The following is a 22,905-nucleotide window of genomic DNA, read 5'->3' as shown; positions in this document are numbered from 1 at the left end:
AAGCAACTTGCCCTAGATCTTGAAAAAACAGAGAACAGAATCCTGTCCATAATTTTGCACTACCACATACACACTACCTTCTTTCTCAGGCTAAACAATCTCATTTTTTTTTTTACAGCTTTAAAAATATTTTATTTATTTATTTTTTGTTCTTTTTGTTTTGTTTTGTTTTGTTTTGTTTTGTTGGCCTCCAGGGTTACTGCTGGGGCTTGGTGCCTGTACCACGAGTCCACTACTAGCTGGAAGCTATTTTTTCCCCTTTTGTTGCCCTTGTTGTCTTATCGTTGTTTTGGCTATAATTGTTATTGATGTTGTTGTTGGATAGGACAGAGAGAAATAGCGAGAGGCGGGGAAGACAGAAAAAGGGAGAGAAAGACAGACACCTGCAGACCTGCTTCACCATTTGTGAAGCGACCTCCCTGCAGGTGGGGAGCCGGGGATTTGAACCAGGATCCTTAAGCCGGTCCTTGTGCTTTGCGCCATGTGAGCTTAACCCACTGCGCTACCTCCCCACCTGTTGGTATGCATGAGACCCCCTTCTGTTTCATTTGGTTTAAATCCCCCCTGCTTAACACTATTCTATTTACATAACCACTGTTAACAAGTTCCACCTCCCTCCAGGGCATTTGTGGTTCAGTGATAGGATTCTCACCTGCTCCACCCCCTCCTTGTCACACCCTGATCCCTTCTTTGTCACACTCTGATTTTCACCAGTCACTTTTCTCTCCACCCTCTCTATGTCACATCCTGTTTCCACCTTACTTGGCAAGTATATATAAAGACAGCATTGTGAGTAGTACTGTACTGTACCTTGAATTTAGCTTAGCTCGTCTTAGATTGTGCTGCATCCTGCATGAATAAAGAGATACTGCGTACAACCCAGACATGAGTCCCTGGTCATCTGTTACCCGCCCGTGAAGCCAGCCCGGTGAAAACAACATAACCCATCGAAAACAACACCCACCCCCAAATATATTTTATTTATTTTTAATAAAACAGGAGACAGAGAAAATATACACAGAGAGACCAGATCAGCTCTCATTTATGGCGATGGGGACAGAACCTGGGAGCTCAGGGACTCAGGTGAAGGCTGTTTGCATAACCACTATGCTGTCTCCCTATCCCTGTTATATACTTCTAAGGCCCCACTTTCACTTCCTTTTCAAAGCCAAGCCCACACCTATAATCTCACTTCTTATACATTTCCCTTTATCTAGAGGATTTTACCTTCCATTTTACGTAAGTCTTCCAAGGCCTAGGTACCCTGGGATTTGTCCAGATTTTACTTCTACTGTGTAGTGAGCTTATGGGTGGGTGAGTGGAACATGACAGTATTACAAACACTTCTGCTGGCAATGCCTGCAAGACAGACATATAGTTACGGTGCACATGAGAGATTAGGTGGGGCTGGGGTTAAGGGAGTGTCCTTCTTAGGGTGACCCAAGGACTTCAACTCAGTAATCAGACTTTCCATATTGTACCCTGAGCCTCCCTTTCTATCAGCCCATTGTGCCCTACTTTGAGAATACATGGCAAAGAAGCCCAGAGAGCTGAGATGTCCTCCCATCTTTCTGGCTACAACTTTTCAACTGTCTTGTTCAGAAAGAAGCAAAATAGTAGGATTAGTTGACCTTTTGCAAATAAAAAATGAGTCATGCTTTGTCATGGGTACAGCTCACTGCAGTGAGGGTAACTTCAGAGCTGTGACATCTTTCTGAATGTCTCCCTATCTCTGTCTCTGTCTTTCTATCTGAAAAAGTCAAACTGAAGAAGTAAAGCCCCAGAGATGACCGAAGTAAACAAATAAAATAGAATAAAAAACAAAAAGAGTCATCTTTTCTGAACAGTCTATTCTCCCACTGATGAGATGTCCACATTTATCCCCCAGTTCCTTGTCTGTGTCATTTGAAGCACCTAGCATCCAATGCAAAGCATATGACTTGTTAGGAGGCACTCAGTAGCTGTGTCAAATGAGCACCTCAGTGGATAAGCATACCAACAAAGAAACAAAGCACTACTCAAGCAGAGATTTCAAAAATAGGCCTTCCTCCTGGCAAAGGGGGCAATGCTTGCAAAAAAAAAAAAAGAGTATGAACTTTGAAGTTAGACAAACCTCAGGCTGAAATCCAGTTTCTCAACAGCCAACTACACTATTTACCTTTCAGGGCTCCAAGATAATTGTGTATAAGAAGGGAAGGGCAGCAGATACTTTACACCTGAGTGTTACTAAGTGAGGAAGAATGCTATTTAAGATCCTTTAAATGAATGGTGTCTTGCTGGAGAGAAGTATCAGTGAGCTGGTACAAGGCTAAGCATAGTGTGATCTGAAGTACTCAGCAACCTCATAATTGTGGCTCACAGAGACATACAAGTGGAGCAATCTTATAGCAAATTTGAAATAGCCTATACTCCTGTGATATAACTCTCTTCTTTTTTTCTCCAACCTTCCATTAAAACTTCTACCCATATATAAATGTCCTTAGTAACTGTATAACTGGCTGGGGGGAGGGGGGGACAGCCTTGGAAAAACTACCCCACATCTAAATTAATATGGGTCTCCAGGGAACAAGATAATCTAAACACTCTTTTTTTTTTTTAGCAGAAAAATATGCTCAGAGCCAGAGCAGACCATGGGGACCAAAGCTTCCAAGTAGTCTGCATGAATCTGAGAGAAGGCTTTGGATTTTACATACTTTATGAAATAACATTATGCCAATCATATGTAAATTTTAAAAGAGCTATAAGAGTCAGATAAATTTAAATTACATGTAAAGCATTGCTCATTAAATGTCCTTAATAAGGCGCCGGGTGGTAACACAGCAGGTTAAGCGCACATGGCGTCAAGCTTAAGGACTGGTGCAAGAATCCTGATTCGGAACCCCCTTCCCCCCCTCTGCTCCCCACCTGCAGGAGGTGTCGCTTCACGGGCAGTGAAGCAGGTCTGCAGGTGTCTATCTTTATCTCCCCCCCTGTCTTTCCCTCCTCTCTCCATTTTTCTCTATCTATCCAACAACAGCGACAGCAATAACAATAAGAACAAGGACAACAAAAACGGGGGTAGAATGGACTCCAGGAGCAGTGGATTCACAGTGCACGCACGGATCCCCAGTGATAACCCTGGAGGCACAAACAAACAAAAAAGTCCTTAATAAATATTAGCTTCTTTTCTCCTCTTTTGATTTATCTCTCACCAGGATTATTGCTGAGGTTTGGTGCCTACACATCACCATTCCTGGCCATTTTTTCTCTTTTTCTTTCTTTCTGAAGGAGAATGAAAGACCAAAAAAGGAGGAGAAAGAGGAGCAAAGAGAAGGAGAGATACTTGCAGCATTGCTCTACCACTCATGAAGTTCCCCCCCACCCCCACCCCCTGCACACACACAGGTGAGGAGTATGGGCTTGAAGGTTGTCTCTTTTTCTCCCCTTTTTAAGAGATTAATGATATATTGTGTCTCTTGAATAGTTTGTGCCTCCCTAAGCCCTGGCAATTTGGAACAAACGGTAAAAAGAATAAGCAAACAATCACAGAAAAAAAAACTGATTATTCCACATGAAATAAAAGCACACAATTTGACCATCAATTTCCAGTAACACAACATTTTTAAAAGGTTCTTTGAAACTCAGATGCTTTCAAATAGCTGGTTTGAAACCTTATATTTATCCTTCTGCAGTAAATGCCTGGAACCAAAATGCTTGTTTAACTAAACACAAGGAAGAAACAACGCAGAAAACATTTCTTTTTCTCCTCCCCCTCCTCCTCTTCCTGCTCTTAAAGGTTAGCTTACTCATGCAACTCTTTAAAAATTCTAAAGCTTTCATGGAACTGAAATAACACAAATTTATGTGATGACCTGAGCCCAGTGGGACACTGGTTAGGAAATAGTGGTTTGTAAGAAATCCCTATAGCCATATCTGGTGTAATGAGATTCCTACACACTGTGTCCTAAGACTGTGTTCTAAGAGATAGCTGCCTTTTCTCTCAAGATGAAAATGAAAAAAATATTTCTTAGTAATGTCGGCTCTTTCATCCCACCCTCCCAGCACCACCACCACCAAGAAGCCACAACCTATACCTGATGGGGAAGTATCAAAAAGAGATTTTTGATTCTCCCTATCTATGTGAGCTGGACATTATGCTATTGTTCAGTCAAAGAGATCTCCATGACAACTGCTCTCTTTTTATAGTTCCATTTTCATAACATTCCATTCATCCACTATTCATCTATCATATAAATCCAATATACAAATCAATTACACAAATTATTGAGACCAGGGGCCAAGTGGTGGTGCACCAGTTAAGAGCACATATTACCAAGCATAAGGACACATGCAAGGATCCCGGTTCAAGCCCCTGGCTCCCCACCTGAAAGAGGGTCACTTCACAAACGGTGAAGCAGGTGCGCAGGTGTCTATCTTTCTCCACTTCTATCTTCCCCTCCTCTCTCAAGTTCTCTCTGTCTTATAAAAAAAAAAAATCGAAAGATGGCCACAGAACCAGTGGATTCATAGTGCTGGCATTGAGCCCCAGTGATAACCCCGGAGGCTGTGTGTGAGTGTGTGTGTGTGTGTGTGTGTGTGTGTGTGTGTGTGTGTGTAGGCCCAGCAGTGGCACACACATTAATATGCATCAAGGCCTAGGTTTAAGCTCCCGGTCCTCACTTGCAGGGGGAAGCTTCATGAGCAATGAAGCCGTGCTGCAGGTATTTATTTTCCTCTCCCTCTCTACTTCTCTTTCTCTGTGATAAAAATAAAAAAAGAATGAAAATATCGGCAGAACTCTTTTTCATTTAAACTTTAAAGGCACCTTCAATGAAACAAATCTAATTACAAAAAAGACTAAATAAAAAATAAACCAATGGGACTACATCAAATTAAAAAGCTTCTGCACAGCAAAAGATACCACCCAACGAAGAGACCACCTACAGAATAGGAGAAGATCTTTACATGTCATACATTAGACAAGAGTTTAATAACCAAAACATATAAAGATCTCACCAAACTTAGCAACCAGAAAACAAATGACCCCATCCAGAAATGGGGAGAGGATATGAACAGAAAAACTTTCTATAGAAGAGATCCAAAATGCCAATAAACAGATGAAAAAATGCTCCAAGTCATTGGTTGTCAGAGAAATGCAAATAAAGATAACAATGAGATATCACTTCACTCCTCTGAGAATGTCATACATCAGAAAAGGTAACAGCAACAAATGCTGGAGAGGCTGTGGGGACAGCACTCATGGTGGGAATGTAAACTGATCCAACCTCTGTGGGGAGCAGTCTGGAGAACTCTCAGGAGGCTAGAAGTGGACCTTCCCTATGACCCTACAATTCCTCTCCTGGGTATATATTCTAAGGAACCAAACACACCCACCCAAAAAGATTTGTGTATACCTATGTTCATAGCAGCACAATTTGTAATAGTCAAAACCAGAAAGCAACCCAGGTGTCCAACAAGAGATGAGTGACTGAGTAAGTTGTGGTATATATACACAGCTATAAAAAATGATGATGCCACCATTTTCAGCCCATTTTGGATGGAGCTTGAAGAAATCATGTTAGGTGAAATAAGCCAGAAACAGAAGGATGAATATGGGATGATCTCACTCACAGACAGAAGTTGAAAAACAAGATTGGAAGAGAAAACACTAAGCAGAACCTGGACTGAAGTTGGTGTACTGCGCAAAAGTAAAAGACTCTGAGGTGGGTGGTGAGGGAGAGTACAGGTCCTGGAAAAGGATGACAGAGGGCCTAGTGGAGGTTATATTGTTATGTGGAAAACTGAGAAATCTTATGCATGTACAAATGATTGTATTTACTGTCAAATATAAAACAGTAATCCCCCAATAAAGGGAAAAATGTTTTTAAAAAAAGAAAGAAAGAGAGAGAGAAAAGAAAAAAGAACTTGGACTGGAGTTGGTGCATTGTGCCAAAGTTAAAGACTTTGGGTAGGGGAGGGTTCAAATCCTGAAACATGATCACAGAGGAGGACCTATGGGGAGGGGGTTTGAATTGTTATGTAGTAAACTGGTAGAAAAATGTTATGCATGTACAAATTATTATATTTTACTACTGACTGTAAACTTTTAATCCACCAAGAAGTAAATTTTTAAAAATTAATGAAAACATAAGAAATAGCCACCAGCAGTAATGGAGTCCTCAGGCAGGCATCAAGTTCCATCAATAACCTTGGTAGCAAAATGAAAAATATACAGATATATCACCATCTATGTTCCTGGAGCTGGATGAAGATACAGCAATACTATGTCAATCAAAAATTAAAACATTGCCCCCCATTGTGGAACTTAATATAGAAAAAAATGAAAGATCCTTGATGTAGGAGAACCCCACTGAGTTGTGAATTAGAACTCACTTTACTAGCTATGTCACTGCTAATAAAACATATCCACTACTTTGCACATAAGACTTTATACATGGGACCACTGCTATGTAGTTTTAAGCATATATAGATGTGATATTGATTAAAAATAAAAAATAATAAAATAAAATTTAAAAAACCTATATCTCTAAATCCCTAAGGAACAGACCAGAAACCAAATAACAGTTGCATGAAAATATTGTCAATCAATTTACAATAAAGGAACCAAGAATATATAATGTAGAAAGAATAATCTCTTCAAGAAATACTTCTGGGGCCATATAAAGATTTAATGCAATACCCATCAAAGTTCCACCAAGCTTCTTTAAGAGAATAGAACAAAAACTACAATCATTTATCTGGAACCAGAAAACATCTAGAATTGTCAAAACCATCTTGAGGGAAAGAAACAGAAATGGAGGCATCACACCCCCAGATCTCAAACTATATTATAAGGCCATCATCATCATCAAAACAGCCTGGTACTGGAACAAAAATAGGCACACAGACCAGTGGAACAGAATTGAAAGCCCAGAACTAAACCCCCACACCTATGGACATCTAATCTTTGATAAGGGGGCCCAAAGTATTAAATGGAGGAAGGAGGCTCTCTTCAATAAATGGTGCTGGGAAAACTGGATGGTAACATGCAGAAGAATGAAACTGAATCACCTTATCTCACCAGAAACAAAAACCAACTCCAAATGGATCAAGGACCTGGATGTTAGACCAGAAACTCTCATATACTTAGAGGAAAACATTGGTGGAACACTTTCCCACCTAAACCTCAAGGACATCTTTGATGAAACAAACCCAATTGCAAGGAAGACTAAAGCAGAAACAAACCAATGGGACTACATCAAATTGAAAAGCTTCTGCATAGACAAAGAAACTATCCCACAAACAAAGAGACCCCTCACAGAATGGGAGAAGATATTCACATGCCAGACATCAGACAAGAGACTAATCACCAAAATATACAAAGAGCTCAGAAAACTTAGCAACAAAAAAGCGAATGACCCGATCCAAAAATGGGCAGAGGATATGAACAAAACATTCACTTCAGAGGAGATCCAAAAGGCTAACAAACATATGAAAAACTTTTCCAGGTTGCTGATTGTCAGAGAAATGCAAATAAAGACAACACTGAGATACCACCTCACTCCTGTGAGAATGGCATACATCAAAAAGACAGTAGCAACAAATGCTGGAGAGGCTGTGGGGACACAGAAACCCTTCTGCACTGCTGGTGGGAATGTAAATTGGTCCAGCCTCTCTGGAGAGCCGTCTGGAAAACTCTCACAAAGCTAGACATGGACCTTCCATATGACCCAGTAATTCTTCTCCTGAGGATATACCCCAAGGACTCCATAACACCCAACCAAAAAGATTTGTGTATGCCTATGTTCATAGCAGCACAATTCATAACAGCTAAAATCTGGAAGCAACCCAGGTGCCCAACAACAGATGAGTGGCTGAGAAAGCTGTGGTATATATACACAATGGAATACTATGCAGCTATCAAGAACAATGAACCCACCTTCTCTGACCCATCTTGGACAGAGCTAGAAGGAATTATGTTAAGTGAGCTAAGTCAGAAAGATAAAGATGAGTATGGGATGATCCCACTCATCAACAGAAGTTGAGAAAGAAAATCTGAAAGGGAAACTAAAAGCAGGATCTGACTAAATCTAGAGTACAGCACCAAAGTAAAAACCCTGTGGTGAGCGGGAGGGTGGACATTTGGCTTTCCGGGGCAGTGTGGGGGGGGATTAAGTGGGAGGGGACACAGTCTTTTGGTGGTGGGAATGGTGTCTATGTACACTCCTATTAAATTGTGGTCATACAAATCACTATTTCATTAATGTGAGAGGGGAAAAATTGATTGTATGTCTCGAACTTTTTAAAACACAGACTAAGTCTTTTAATTCATAGGCTGAGTCTTTGATATGTTGACTCTCACAAAAGCCTAGACCAGGGAGAACAGAAGCAACCGGTGGCACAGCTGTATACAAGATTTTGGGTGTTGTACAGCAAATCCTACAAAGGGACCTTTCAAATTTAACCCAATTACCAAATAATGTGATGATAACAATAATTATCTATTGTCTTCTTGAACCCTAAGACATCAGGAGCCTCACATTTCCACTATAGAGCCTATATTTCCCCCAGTCCTTGAACCTTAGGGTGGGGAGCACTTTCCTGCATGCTTCTCTCAATTAAAATCAAATAATATTGCATCCGCCAATCACAACCTAATCAACGTAGCAAATGCCACCCTCAGCATGCTTCACTTCGGACTGTGTCCAGAGACTTCACGTGTGGAATGACAACCCTTCAGCTTTATTACTCGGGTGAGACCTCTCCTTTCATGGTATTCTCTAATTCCATTCCAGGTGGTTCACTTCCTAACAAAGTCCCATAACCTAGATATAGACCAGGTCCCCTGAGATAGAGCATATGTTCACACGTATCCAGAAACTAGGGCAAAATATATACCTGAAAGCAAAAGTACACAGTAGTCTGCAGTGAGTACCCCCCAACACTTCTAGGTCCTTAATTGTTCAACAATTTGATTGGCTTTGTATGTTAACTCTGTTTTCAGGCACCAGGTTCCAGATGCCAGCAGGATGCCAACCAGACTTCCCTGGACAGAGGACCCCCACCAATGTGTCCTGAAGCTCTGCTTCCCCAGAACCCCAGCCTACTAGGGAAAGAGAGAGGCAGACTGGTAGTATGGATCGACCAGTCAACGCCCATTTTCAGTGGGGAAGCAATTACAGAAGCCAGACCTTCCACCTTCTGCAACCCACAATGACCCTGGGTCCATGCTCCCAGAGGGATAAAGAATGGGAAAGCTATCAGGGGAGGGGTTGGGATATAGAGATCTGGTGGTGGGAATTGTGTGGATTTGTACTCCTCCACCCCTCCTGTCCTACGGTTTTGTTAATCTCTCCTTTTAAAAATAAATAAATAAATCCAAAAAAAAAAAAAAAAGGAAATACTTCTGGGAAAATTGGACAGTCTTGTCATAAGAATGAAGTGACAGGGTGGGGCAGTAGCCCAGAGGGTTAAGCGTATATGGCAAAGTGCAAGAACCACGTAAGGATCTGGGTTTGAGCCCCTGGCTCCCCACCTACAAGGGAGTCGCTTCACTGGTAGGTCTGCAGCTGTCTTTCTTTCTCTCCCTTCTCCATTTCTCTCTGTCCTATCCAACAATGACGACATCAATAACAATTCTTCTTCTAGCGTTTGCCCCAACAACAATAAAAAAAAAAAAGAGGTAACAGGGGTAAAAAAACTAAAAAAAAAAAAAAAATGAAATAACTATTTAAAAACTCATAATGGATTAAAGACTTGAACATAAAATTCCTAGAAGAAAACAGAAAGTTAACTACCTGATAAGACTTAATGATTTTTTTTTAAGACTTGACAACAAAGGCAATAAAGCAAAAACAAAGAGGCAGACCTACATCAAACACAAAAGGTTTTGCAGAATGCACACACACATGCACACACACACACACACAAACCATCATTGATGACAATACTAAAAGGCAATTCACAGGATGGTAAAAGCATTGGAGAGATGTCAGTACCCAAAATACATGAAGAACTCATACAAATAAGTGAAAAATAATCAACTGAAAAAGGGCAGACTATTTCAATAAACATTTTTTCCAAGATGACATTATCAGATGTCCAATAAGAACTGTGCTCAGTACTATCAGTCATCAGGGGAATACAAATCAAAGCTATGTACAGCTATCTATCCTTTCACATCTGTGAGAACAGCAAAAGACAATAAATAACAGGAGATGGCAGGGATGTGGAGAGAAGGAAAGCTTTGTGCACTGCTGATGAGAATGTAAATTGGTGGCCTGGGGAAAGAGCATAATGGTTATGCAAAAGATTTTCATGCCTGAGGCTCCAAGGCCTAGGTTCAATCCCCAGCATAACCATAAGCCAGAGCTGGGCAGTGCTATGGTATTTCTCTTTGTGTCTTTCTCTCTGTATTACTCTCTCATTAAAATAAAATAAAGTCCCAGGTTCAATCCCCCATACCATATAAACCAGAGCTGATATGTGTTCTAATTAAAAAAAAAATAGGCAGTAGACAGCAAAATGGTTATGCAAAGAGATTCTCATGCCCCAAATTAAAATAAATATCTTTAAAAGAATGTAAATTTGTGTAACTATGAGAAGTAGTATGAAAATTAAAACTGCCATGTGATCCAGAAATCCCACTTCTGAGTATATATTCAAAGGAAATGAAAACACTAATTCAAAAAATATAGGCACTCCTTGTTCACTATAGGATTACTTCCAAAAGCCAAGACATGGAAACACTCTTAAGTGTCTATCAATATAAAAATGAATAATGATAATGTGATATACATATACACATATGTATAATGGAATGTTACTACATTGTGAAAAGAAAGAATTTCTGCCATTTATAACAACATGGATGTCAGAATCTTAAAGGCATTGTGCTAAGTTAAATAAATCAGAGAAAGAAAAAAATGTATGATCTCACTTCTATGTGGAATCTAAAAAAAAATTAAATTAAATGGACAATGAAAGCATAAGGCATGCGAATAGTTGTTAGTTATTACTAAGCAACTGGCAGGAAATCTTGAACCCAGTTCTAAGTCCCTTTAGTGTTATGGAATATGGCTTCTGTTGCTTTTTTCTCTTGGGAGTCTTGTCAAGAGGGAGAAAATAAATCATCATGAGAGAAAAAGCTACTGCACCGACTCCATTCCCTACATTGATGTCTATTGACTGGAATCAATGTGGAAAGATGCTGTATCTCAGGCCCTGGGTGAAGCCAGTTCAATCACAGCTGTTCTTTACTGGGTATGCTATGTGCTAAACACTTTAGTGCTGGTATTTACATCATTGAAATCCCTGAGAAAGTTCAGCAACATGTCTATTTTAAAATGAATTGCTGGATTTAAAATAGCTTTTAGAGTCATAGAAAAGTTGCATGGGTGGTGCAGAGATTTCTAGTCTACCCCTCACACAAAGCTTCCCATTGTCAATCTCTTAACATCACCAGGATGCACTGGCAAAAATCAAGCAACTGACATGGTTAGTTTACTATTACCCAAATTGCAGGCTTTTTCCCCCCTTTTAAAAAATTTTATTTATAAAAAGGAAACATTGACTATACCATAGGATAAGAGGGGTACAACTCTACACAATTCCCACCACCAAAACTCAGTATCACATCCCCTCCCCTGATAGCTTTCCTATTCTTTAACCCTTCAGGAGTATGGACCCAGGGTCATTGTGGGATGCAGAAGGTGGAAGGTCTGGCCTCCATAATTGCTTCCCCATTGAACATGGGCATTGATAGGTTGATCCATAGCCCCAGCCTGCCTCTTTCTTTCCCTAGTGGGGCGGGGCTCTGGGGAAGCAGAGCTCCAGGACACATTGGTGGGGTTATCTGTCTTGCGAAGTCTGTTCGACATCTGCTAGCATCTGGAACCTAGTGGCTTAAAAGAGAGTTAACATATAAAGCCAAACAAATTGTTGACTAATCCTGAACCTAAAGGCTGGAATAGTGCGGATGAAAAGTTGCAAATTGCACACTTTATTTTGATTTTGCCAGTTCTTCCATTAATAGTCTCCTCTTAGTCCATTCACTTGCTATAATAAAAAAACTACAGGCTGAGTGACTTAAACAGAAATTTGCTTCTCACAGTTCTGGAGGTTAGGACATCCAAGATTAAAGAATAGGTATATTTAGTCCTCTTTCTGGCTCACAGAGACATTTTGTCTCACTGTGTCCTTAACATGTCAAAAGAGGCATGAGGAATCTCTGGAATCTCTCTTTATAAGAGAACAGAAAAATTATAAATATGTGACAGAATTGAGATAATCTTATTGTGCTAATCATTTTGCAACATATACATGTATTTAATATTCACATTATATACCTTAAGAGTGTGTATGCTGTATGCAGTAATATCTTAATAAAATTAGAAGAAAAATGTAAGTGTAAATTTCTACCTTGATTAATGGAGTACTCATATTTTCTAGCTTTGCCTGAGTCAACTGTAATAATGTATATCCTCAGAAAATATTTTATTTCTTTAAATTGCAAATTTGTTCCTATGTAATGAAATTTTATGTCCCACTTTACTGTCTGTAATTATGTATTCTTTTTAATTCTTCATTTTGAGTGCTTATTTTCTCCTAATTCTTAATTTGAATTGCTGGCAATTTACCTATTATATTACAAAGTATAAAGCTCTGATGAAATTTTTGTTTGATATACATTAGGCATTTGCTCTCCTAGGCATTGAATTAAATATTTATAACCAATTTATTCCTGGTTTTAAAACAGCATATTGAAGACTATGTATTTTCTCAGTACACTGTTAATTCTAATCTGCCAATTTTGATACTGTGTCCTGAAAGTCATTATTATCTAATTAGATTTTTAAATTTTTTAAAATTTTTATTACAATAGAAGCAAGAATAGGCTGAGAGATGGAGAGAGAGAGAGAGAGAGAGAGAGAGAAAGAGAACCCTAACCTGCAGCACAGCTTCACCCCAACATGATTAGACTTTAATTATACTTCTTATATCCTCCTTGGCTTAATAATTACCTAGGCAAATATTGAGCATTGTTTTTCTAATTAAGTTTAAATTATATTAAATTTAAATTTATTGTTTTAAAATGCTTGTTTTTAATTTTCAAGAAGTTGAGTTTTATTTCAACTTTTCTTTATTAATAGTGTTATACTTACAGAGCTTGACCTGTGTGGTTTCCCTGATTTTAGAATTTGAGTTTTATAGCCCAGTTGTTTAACTAGCCCTTCAGTTGTAATGAAACAGAGGAAAGTTTAGATTTACTACAGAATTCCAGAAACTTAGTGGACTGAGGGACAAGGCTGATGCTGCAAAAATACCTCAGCATAGGTTTTATCTGTTTTTATAATTCTTTTTGCCATGTTGGAGTAGCAATCAGGAGTTGGCTGGGAAATGCCCTGTGTTTTGCCTAACAACAACAACAAAAAATGTTTGTGCTGAGTGGGGTCTCTGAGTAGATGTCCAGGACACTTAATTGGTTTGCTCTTATATGATCTAGCTCTGACTCTGTCTGCAGCCCACTCTCACCTCCAGTTAGCATCCCTCAGAATGAAAACCATCAATGAAGTCTCTTCAACTCATCTGCCAAGCACGTCAAACTCCAAGCTTAGAAGTCCTGAATTCAAGAATAGATTTATTGAGGTATTTTTGTTTTGTTTTGTTTTTGCTCCAAATTTAGCAGAAAAATCACTAACTTCCTACTCATGTGACTAGAAGTTTTCTTGGTGTCAAATGTAAGTACCTCCTTCTTTTCATACCCTTCCATTTCTGTAAGATTCTACAACCATAGGAGGTAAATCCAGGTACTGAAGTTAGTAATTTGCTCAGAAGACTCCATTATTCTCCCCCACAAGCCCCCCACCTCAGAACAATAGTTCATCATTAAAGTGCTCACTACAGCATAGGCTAATATTTCCTCTTCAGACATATACTTACAACCTATGAATATGAGCCTGAAGACATTGAAATCAATGCCATTGGGGGCCAGATGGTGGAGAACTCAGTTGAGCACACACATTACCATGTGCAAGGGACCTGCTGAGGGGATGCTTCATGAGTATAAAGCAGGTCTGCAGGTGTCTATCTTTATCTCTCCCTCTTTATCTCTCACTCCCCTCTCAGTTTCTCTTTGTCCTATCAAATTAACAAACAATAAATATAGGTAGAAAGGAAAAAAATGGCCACCAGAAGTGGAGGATTCAGTGTCAGCACTGAGTTCCAGCGTTAACCCTGGTGGTGACAAGATAATCAAAGAAATAAAAGAAAGCAACAGCATTACAAAATGTGCTCTACTTAAGAGCATGAATTTAGTTATGTATCAGGATCACACCCCTCTCCTACCATAACAGCAGATGTCCCTCTGTCACCAGGAGGGCTTACTATCAGTAATATCTTATTTCTGAAAATATATCCAGTTTTGGACAAGTAACTACACATGTGCCTCTGAAACTATGGCAACAAAAAGTCCTTTACCTCTGTGTCCCAATTAAAAGTGTCTGTTGGCTCTAATTGGGGTGTCTAGTCTCCAAAACTAAGATATCAAAGCAATCTTGTAAGCCTCAAAAGTCACCATCACACAAATTGATGTTTCCCATGCAAGCAGCTAATGAATGGTCAGGCCAAAGAGCATGTATGTCTGCAATGGAAAAAATAACTGGATAAAAACACTTTGGAATCCTCTAACTTAAAAAAAAAAAAAAATCAATGGCTGATTGACTGAATTAATGAAAGAGAGAACAGAGCGCCACTCTGCTCTGGTATATGGTGTCAGAGATTGAATTTGGGGTCTCTAAGGTCTCAGGAATACCAGTTCTGTGTTCTAGTACTGAACTATTTTTCCTCACCCTTAAGATATAATCTTATTGGTTATTGATTTACAATGCTACATAAATTTCAGGAGTACAGTTTCACATCTCATTGTATGTATAAGCCTCACTACACCTACCACCAAAGTTCTAGCACCATTCCTATTCGAACCTAGGGATCAAATTGACTTCCTCTACCCTTTCTTCTTCCCATACCTCTTGCCCCTCCTCTTAGTCTAACAACCATTATCTGTGCTGTGATTTGCTAGTGTATCTGCTTTGATTATTTATATTACACATATGACAAAGTATTATCTTTACTTTCTGACTTATTTGGTTCAGTATAATCACTTAAAGTCACCTACATGTCATTGCAAAAGGCAAATTTTTTATCTTTTGTAATAGTTGAATGAATAGTTGAATGAATGAATATATATATATATAAATCAATATATTTAGATTGTCTACTGTATAATGTGAAAATATCTTCTTCCAGTCAAGAAGCTCTCCTTTCATTTTTGTGGGTGCATCTTCCACTATATAAAAGCTTTTAGTTTGATATAGACACATTTATTTTGCTTTTTTTTCTTTTGCCACTGGTGTCAAATCCCCAAGAAAAATTCTATAGCTAATGTTCATTAGTGTTTATGCTTTATGTCCTAGGGTCTTATGCCTAAGTCTTTAGTCTGTCTTTAGTCAACTTTTTCTTTTTGGTATAAAATATGGTCTAGCTTCACAATTTTATTTATTTATTTATTTATTGCATATGGGTTCACAGGTTTCTCAGCACCATTTGCTGACAAGATTTTTTCTTTCTCTATTGTACAATCTAGGCTCCTTCATCATAAATTGACTGTCCACATTTGTGCAAACTTATTTCTGGGTTTTTAATTCTGTTTCATAGGTCTGGGTTTGTTTGGGGAGAGAGAGCGGCTAATCTGTTGGGGGCTTCTTGTAATTGCTATCTTGGTGAGAGAGAGGGAGTGGAGCCTGGGTATAAAATCCCTCACTGTCCCTTCTTCCCTTCTGTCTGAACCTATTCTCAATATAAACACAAATTCTGTGGTTCCAGACACCTCCTCATGGCCTAGCCACAGATATCTATAGGCCACAGTGGTTTATTTTTTCCCCTTCACTTGCTTTTTTATTATTATTTATAAAATGAAAATATTGACCAGACTATAGGATAAGAGGGGTATATTCCACACATTGCCCAACCCCCAGAGCTCCATATCCAATCCCCTCCCTTGATAGCTTCCTTATTCTTTATCTCTCTGGGAGTATGGACCCAAGATCACTGTGGGGTACAGAAGGTGAAAGGTCTGGCTTCAGTAATTGCTTCTCCACTGAACATGGGCATCAGCAGGTCAATCCATACTTCCAGCCTTTCTCTCTCTCTTACCCTAGTGGAGCAGGTATCTGGGGAGGTAGGGCTCCAGGACACATCGGTGGGGTCTTCTACCCAAGAAAGTCAGGTTGGCATCATGAACCAGGTAGCATCTGGAACCTGGTGGCTGAAAAATAGTTAAGATATAATGTCAATAAAAGTCAACAAATTGTTGACTAATCATGAGCCTAAAGGCAAGAATATTGCAGATGAAGATTGGGGTCTCCATTTCGGAAAAAGCTAGTAGGTCTATTGTAGGTGTATTCCAAGGAGCCCATGACTTTACTAGTTTTTGCCTACAGGTGAACCCAGGTTATTTTCTGGGGAGATGGTGTCATGGTAGGAAAAAGGACTAGAAAGCTGGATCAGGGAAGAAAGTAGCTCCCAAACATGAGGAAAGTATATAAATATTGTTAACTATAAGCCCCAAACAGTTTGGTATTTGAAATAGTTTCTGTGGGAAAAGGGACTACTCACTGTCTGGGAAGTCTAAACCATTATTTCCATGAAAGTCTGAGCAGGTTGACCCTGAGGCCCCTCTCAGGGGGGCAGTAGGCTGGTCCTCCTGACCTCATGAACTTATAATGGATGGGCTTTTCCAGACGGGGTACCTTCCTGTACATGCTCCCCCATTCCCTTTGAACAAGAGCCATGAATTACTGTGTATGGCCAACCTGAAACCCACCACAATTATCCTTGCTTTATTCTACTCCCCCCTCCTCCCCCACCCCCATTCCTGGAGGTGCTTGTAATCCACCCTTAGAGAAGAAAGCCTACCTATGCATTGTGAGCTCATGACTGGATCCTGTATGGTAACTTCTCAGCTAAGATCAAACACCTGACAGGTCAAGATTTAAATTTGCATTGTGTATATGGCTTAATGATTATCTTAACCTCTCTCAAACCTTTTGGGTATATCTATCTCCTTGTGTCCCCCAATAAATGAGTCATCAATGAGGCTTCTCCTGGAGCTGGTTGTGTGTTTCCTCTCGGTGCACTCTACCCTTGTCATCAGGGCCCCCTTAGGATCTCCAGAGACCTCCCCAGTCTCTACCACCAGTGGCCAGGGAGACAGAGAGCCCTGGGACAACCTGCAAGTTTCTACTTAGACCTAGATACCCTCCTCATCTACCTCCTATTGCACGTCCCCCAATCACTCCAAAGCCAACCTTGTCAGACAAAGTAAAGACTGCAAAAGCTGAATAAGGGCAAGAGACTGGAATACTTTAATAATGACCCTTTAGTCACCACCAAGCCACCCCATCACCTGGGGCCCTAGTTAGGAAACCCTGGGGTTCCCACATAGACATGATGGGCCTAGACCTCTGACAGATCCCTCTCACAGGTCATCTCCATCAGGAACAACACAATGGCCCCCTTTGTGGGCCCCTATAAGACCTTGCCCTCAATGTGAATCACCAATGGTAGGGAATGTTCCATTCTCTGAAAGGAAGTTGGACAACATACTATACCTACTACCCAAGGAAGATGAGTCCCAAAACTAGTGCAGTCTGGAATGTCCTTAGCCATGTGAGCCCAGACCTACAGGGATATAGAGTTTACATAGGCTCTTGTGCTGAATAGGGGCCCCAGTACTTTATTTTAAAGACAGACTTGCCTAGATTTTCAAGGAGCAGGGAGAGGTGACTCAGCATGCCACACTGGTCTCTGCTAAAAATTACTAGGATTTAGTGTTTGGTTGCAGCACCCAGTCTCACAAGGTAGTGAAATCTACCCCTCACCAGAAAAACTCCCTAGAGTCCTGTAGATTTGGAGTTCTGTCTCTTATCCTACCTTTCTGTAGACCATGCCACCATGTCTTTCTATTCTGCCAACTCAGAGACACAGGAGTTTTTACCTATCTCTGAATGTCCCTGAATTTCCAAGGAATGGGGAAGTATTTAGCTTGTCATGCTATGACTGGTAAAAGCACTGGTATTTCACAAAGTACTACTCAGCTGTTATAAATGATGAAATCATCTTCTTTACCTCATCTTAGACGGAGTTTAAAGTCATAATGTTAAGTGAAATAAGCTAAAAGAGAAAGATAAATACCAGATGATCTTACTCATAGGTGGCACTTAAAAAACAAGAACAGAAAGGGAAAACACACAATAAAACCTGGACTAGGTTTGATGTAGTGCATCAAAGCAAAAGACTCTGAGGAGTGAGTGGGAGCATTTGGAGTCCTGGTTCATGATGGTGGAAAAGGACCTAAGTTGGAGGTGAGCGTGTTTTCTCAGATACCTATCATGGTGAAATGAGAAAATGTGCCCACTAGTCAACAACTGTACTGTAAGCCATTAAATACCCTCCACCCCCAATAAAGTGGTTTTTTTAAAAGGGGACAAAAGTGGCTGGGTAGTAGCTCACTTGGTTAAGCACACACATTACATGTATAAAGAACTGGGTTTGAGATCGCAATCCCCACTTACAATGGGGAAGTTTCACAAAAGGTGAAGCACATCTACAGGTGTCTCTCTCTCTCTCTCTCTCCCTATTTCCATCTCTCTTTTCAATTTCTACTTGTACTATTAAGTTGAAAATAAGAGAGAGAGAGAGGAGAAAAGGAAAGGAAAGGAAAGGAAAGGAAAGGAAAGGAAAGGAAAGGAAAGGAAAGGAAAGGAAAGGAAAGGAAAGGAAAGGAAAGGAAAGGAAAATGGCCACCAGGAGTGGTGGATTTGTGATGCAAGAACCAAGTTCCAGCAATAACCCTGGTAGAATTTTTTTTTTTTAAATCACAGTATGGGTCTTTTGTTCTCTGTGAGAAAGCTCACAAGATTTCTGGAGGTGTGGGTACTCCTGGTTCCTTCTCTGCCTGGTCTGAAATTCATGCAATGGGATATCATCACCCTGATATGGCTGTGGCTGAAGATCTACTTCCCTCTCCCCATTCTGCCAATACCAAGTGATTTTGGTCATCATAACTTTAAAAATGTAGACATGGAGCCAAGAAAATAGCTTAATGGTTTGCATAACAGACTCATTGTTTTCTCAACAGGCTTGAGTCAGCTTGAAGGTCCCAGTTCTGATTCCTGGACACCATAATTGAAGATGAGTAGGATTCCGGTAAAAAAAAAAAAACATATATATGTGTGTGTGTGTGTATTAATCAGGTATCTTCCAATAATAAGCAGGTGTGAGTTGCATGAGATGCTAAATTGGCTATAGTTGTATTTTAAGGGGATATTTTCCTGATATTTTATTTCATCATATGTTTCTGGGCCTAAATCTCTTTAGATCCTTTTTTATAGGCCCTACCCCACCCACCCAAGATTTAAAAATGAATTGAATTTTAGAATAGGGAAAGAAAAGATGATGGATATTTCAAGTCTGTATTTCTAGCAGGATAGAGGGGCTTTCAATAGAATGGGGAAGAAAAATGTAAAAAGTAAGCTTCATGGAAAGAATGTGACATTGTGGGAAATTTGTCTGATTTAGTCATTTATGAAACAAAGTATCTGGTATCGAAATAGGTTATGTAATGTTTAAGTTTCCGGTCTAAACATTAAAAAAGGAAAAAATTAACTAGTAATGTTAATATACTTTCAGATTTGTTTTCTCTTTATTTCTGATTGATTCCTAATCAGCAATAGCATGGAGCAACACAGCATTTGTTTCTCCTCTATTAAATATAAAATGATCTATAAACAAACATTTTAAAAGGTGCAATTGAAATGTGTTCTGTGATCATTTTGTAATGTGAAAAATCCTCTGATAATGTGAATAATTTCATCTTCTAGTAATCTGTTAGCTAACATGTCCAGTACTGTTTAATAATGAAAAAGCCATTTTCTAAATAATTGGGCTGTACAAATCACATACATATTTCTTTTAGAACCATATCATTAGAATGTATGTGATTGCAAATGACAGAAATTAATTTAGAGTAGCTAATTTAAAGTGCATAAAGCAGTTATTGACATTCATTCATCAACTCAAGTATGTCAGACCTCCAATAGAGACTGGAAATGGTTCTTGTGTGGGAAAACAAGATGAGGAAGGATGAGGATGTATGGAATTGACATTCCTCAGCAGATGCACGTGTTGTGAGATAATTTTAATAGTAAGTGTACAAAATAGCAAATATGGTATAAATTAAGTGGAAATATATAATACCAAATACTCTGAATATTCATATCTTAAATAACTAATACCAATATACCATCCTATGACTTCTACTTACATCTGGTTAGCCAGACTATACCACAATGGTCATCCCTTCTACAAAGAAACCTGGGAAGTATGTTCTTTCAGTGAGCATACCATTAGCTTTCATCTGGAATTCTTTTAGTAATGAAGGGAGAATGGCTACTGGGTATGCAACTATCATCTCTCCTCCTCCTCATACAAAACAGCTATAAAGTGCAACATTTTTATGGCATTTGCCAGTCTGCTTTTAATCTAGGGTTTCAAGAGATCGATCATTCACAATCTATGGTGAGAGCCAGAATTCAAATCAAAATAACTGGATCAAGTTGTATCTCCTCTACTAGTTCCGTGAACTTGGCAGCTGGGTCATTTATTTCTGCTTATTATCAATAAAATGGGGTAACTTAAATAAATTGTTGTAAAGATTCTGAAATTTCACTTTTATAGCTTCCCATTCCATTTTACAGTCTTATCTGGTATAGATCCAAATTACACAATAGTGTTCTCCTGAATCCCATTCTGTAGCCTTTATTACTGACAGACAGGTAGCTAGCAGTCTTCTACCTTTACTATTCACCCTTTTACTGCATCAAATTTACTGGTGAATTAGAGACTTAAGGAAGCCACCTCTGATTCACTTATAAATTGGACTTGGAAATGCATCTATGACTTTATATCACCCAGTAACTTGTTTTTATATTTAATAATAGAAAAGTCCTGAAGGGAGGGGGAAATAGCATGGTTATGCAAAAAGACTCTCAAGCCTGAGGAGGTCCCACACCATAAGCCAGAACTGAGTAGTGCTTTGGTAAAAAGTGGGGGGGGGGGGTGGGGAGGAAGGAAGGAAGAAAGGAAGGCCTGAACTCTTTTGGAAATAATTCTCAAAGAAGTATTGTAAGTGGAAAAATAAAAGATGCCCCTATCATATAAATTTCACAAGCTAGACACAGATCTACCAACAAGTCTGCTAAGGACTGGGCAGTGACACACCCTGTTGAGCACCTAGATCCAAGACCCTGCTTCCACCTGCACAGGAGAAGCTTCATGTGCAGTGAAGCCAATCCGCAAGTGTCTCTCTTTCTCTCCCTCCTTCCCCTCTCAATTTCTCTCTGTCATGTCTAATAAAAAAAAAAAAAAAGGTAAAGGAAAAAAAGGGGAAAGGCCACTGGGAGCAATGGATTCATCTTGCAGGCAACCAAACCCCAGCAATAGTGGAGAAAAATCTGTAGTGGCAGAAACAAACAAACAAACAAAAACCAACAACAACAACAAAACAGTCTGAGTTCTACGAAGTTTCTGCAAAGAAAGAAACAGCTTGGGGGTCAGGCGGTAGTGCAGCAGGTTAAGCACAGTTGGTGCGAAGAAGCAGGCTCCCCACCTGCAGGGAAGTCCCTTCACAGGCGGTGAAGCAGGTCTGCAGATGTCTTTCTTTCTCTCCCCCTCTCTGTCTTTCCCTCCTCTCTCCATTCCTCTCTGCCCTATTCAACAATAACAACATCAATAACAACAATAATAATTACAATAACAATAATAAAACATGGGCAACAAAAGGGAAAAAATTAATTAAAATATTTTTTAAAAAATAGCTCAAGGGAGTCGGGCGGTAGCACAGCGGGTTAAGCGCAGGTAGCGCAAAACACAAGGACCGGTATAAGGATCCAGGTTTGAGCCCCCAGCTCCCCACCTGCAGGGGAGGGGAGTCGCTTCACAGGCGGTGAAGCAGGTCTGCAGGTGTCTGTCTTTCTCTCCCCTTCTCTGTCTGCCCCTCCTCTCTCCATTTCTCTCTGTCCTATCCAACAACAACGACAATAAAACAAGGGCAACAAAAGGGAGTAAATAAATAAATATTTAAAAACAAAAACAATCTTTAAAAAAATCATTATAAAAAATAGCTCAAGTCACTAAGGAATCATTAGAGAAGGAGAAATAAAGGGAAATTATCTAGATACAAAAAGCTTCTTTATTCTTTTTTGGTCTGTGACATCTCACAACAAAGTGAAGCCAGAAAAAATGTCATAAGACTCTACATGGATGACTGGGGAGGTGATCCAGTGAGTGGTTGTGGGACTATGTGAAAGCGTGGTAGAACTTAGGGAAGCTCTCCCATCCTCAGATGGAGGTCTAGAAAGACTCCCTGCTTGCTAGCCTCTCTCCTCATAGAGATGAGCCAAGAGAGAAAAGTCTCCCAGACTCAGTTTCTCCTTATTAGTCTCTCAAGCTCACAGAAATCTTACAGTTTCTCCCTGCTAGCAGCAGGCCACATGGCTGCCTGCTTTAAGGTTCATTCAAAGTTTATATAGTCACTCAAAGTTCAGACATCCACCCCACGTTTTTGATCACAAAGGGGAACACACTCTATCATATACCTCCCCAACACCAGACAGTAACCTCAAAATGTTATTTCCTTTTGTTCTTTGATATCTATGATTTATATCAAGCCTTGTTTATCTTCTCTCTATCTCATCTTACTGGTTTAACCCCTATGTTTCTCTCAAATACCTTTGGATAATTAACCTGCCTGCATCATGGAGAATAATTGTCTTGACCTTTATGTATCGCATCAATTCTTGTCATACC

This window comes from Erinaceus europaeus, chromosome 12, assembly GCF_950295315.1.
Source record: "Erinaceus europaeus chromosome 12, mEriEur2.1, whole genome shotgun sequence".
In the NCBI taxonomy this organism is placed as follows: Eukaryota; Metazoa; Chordata; class Mammalia; order Eulipotyphla; family Erinaceidae; genus Erinaceus; species Erinaceus europaeus.
The sequence above is the reverse complement of the archived record's forward strand: the minus strand, read 5'-3'. Positions refer to the sequence as shown.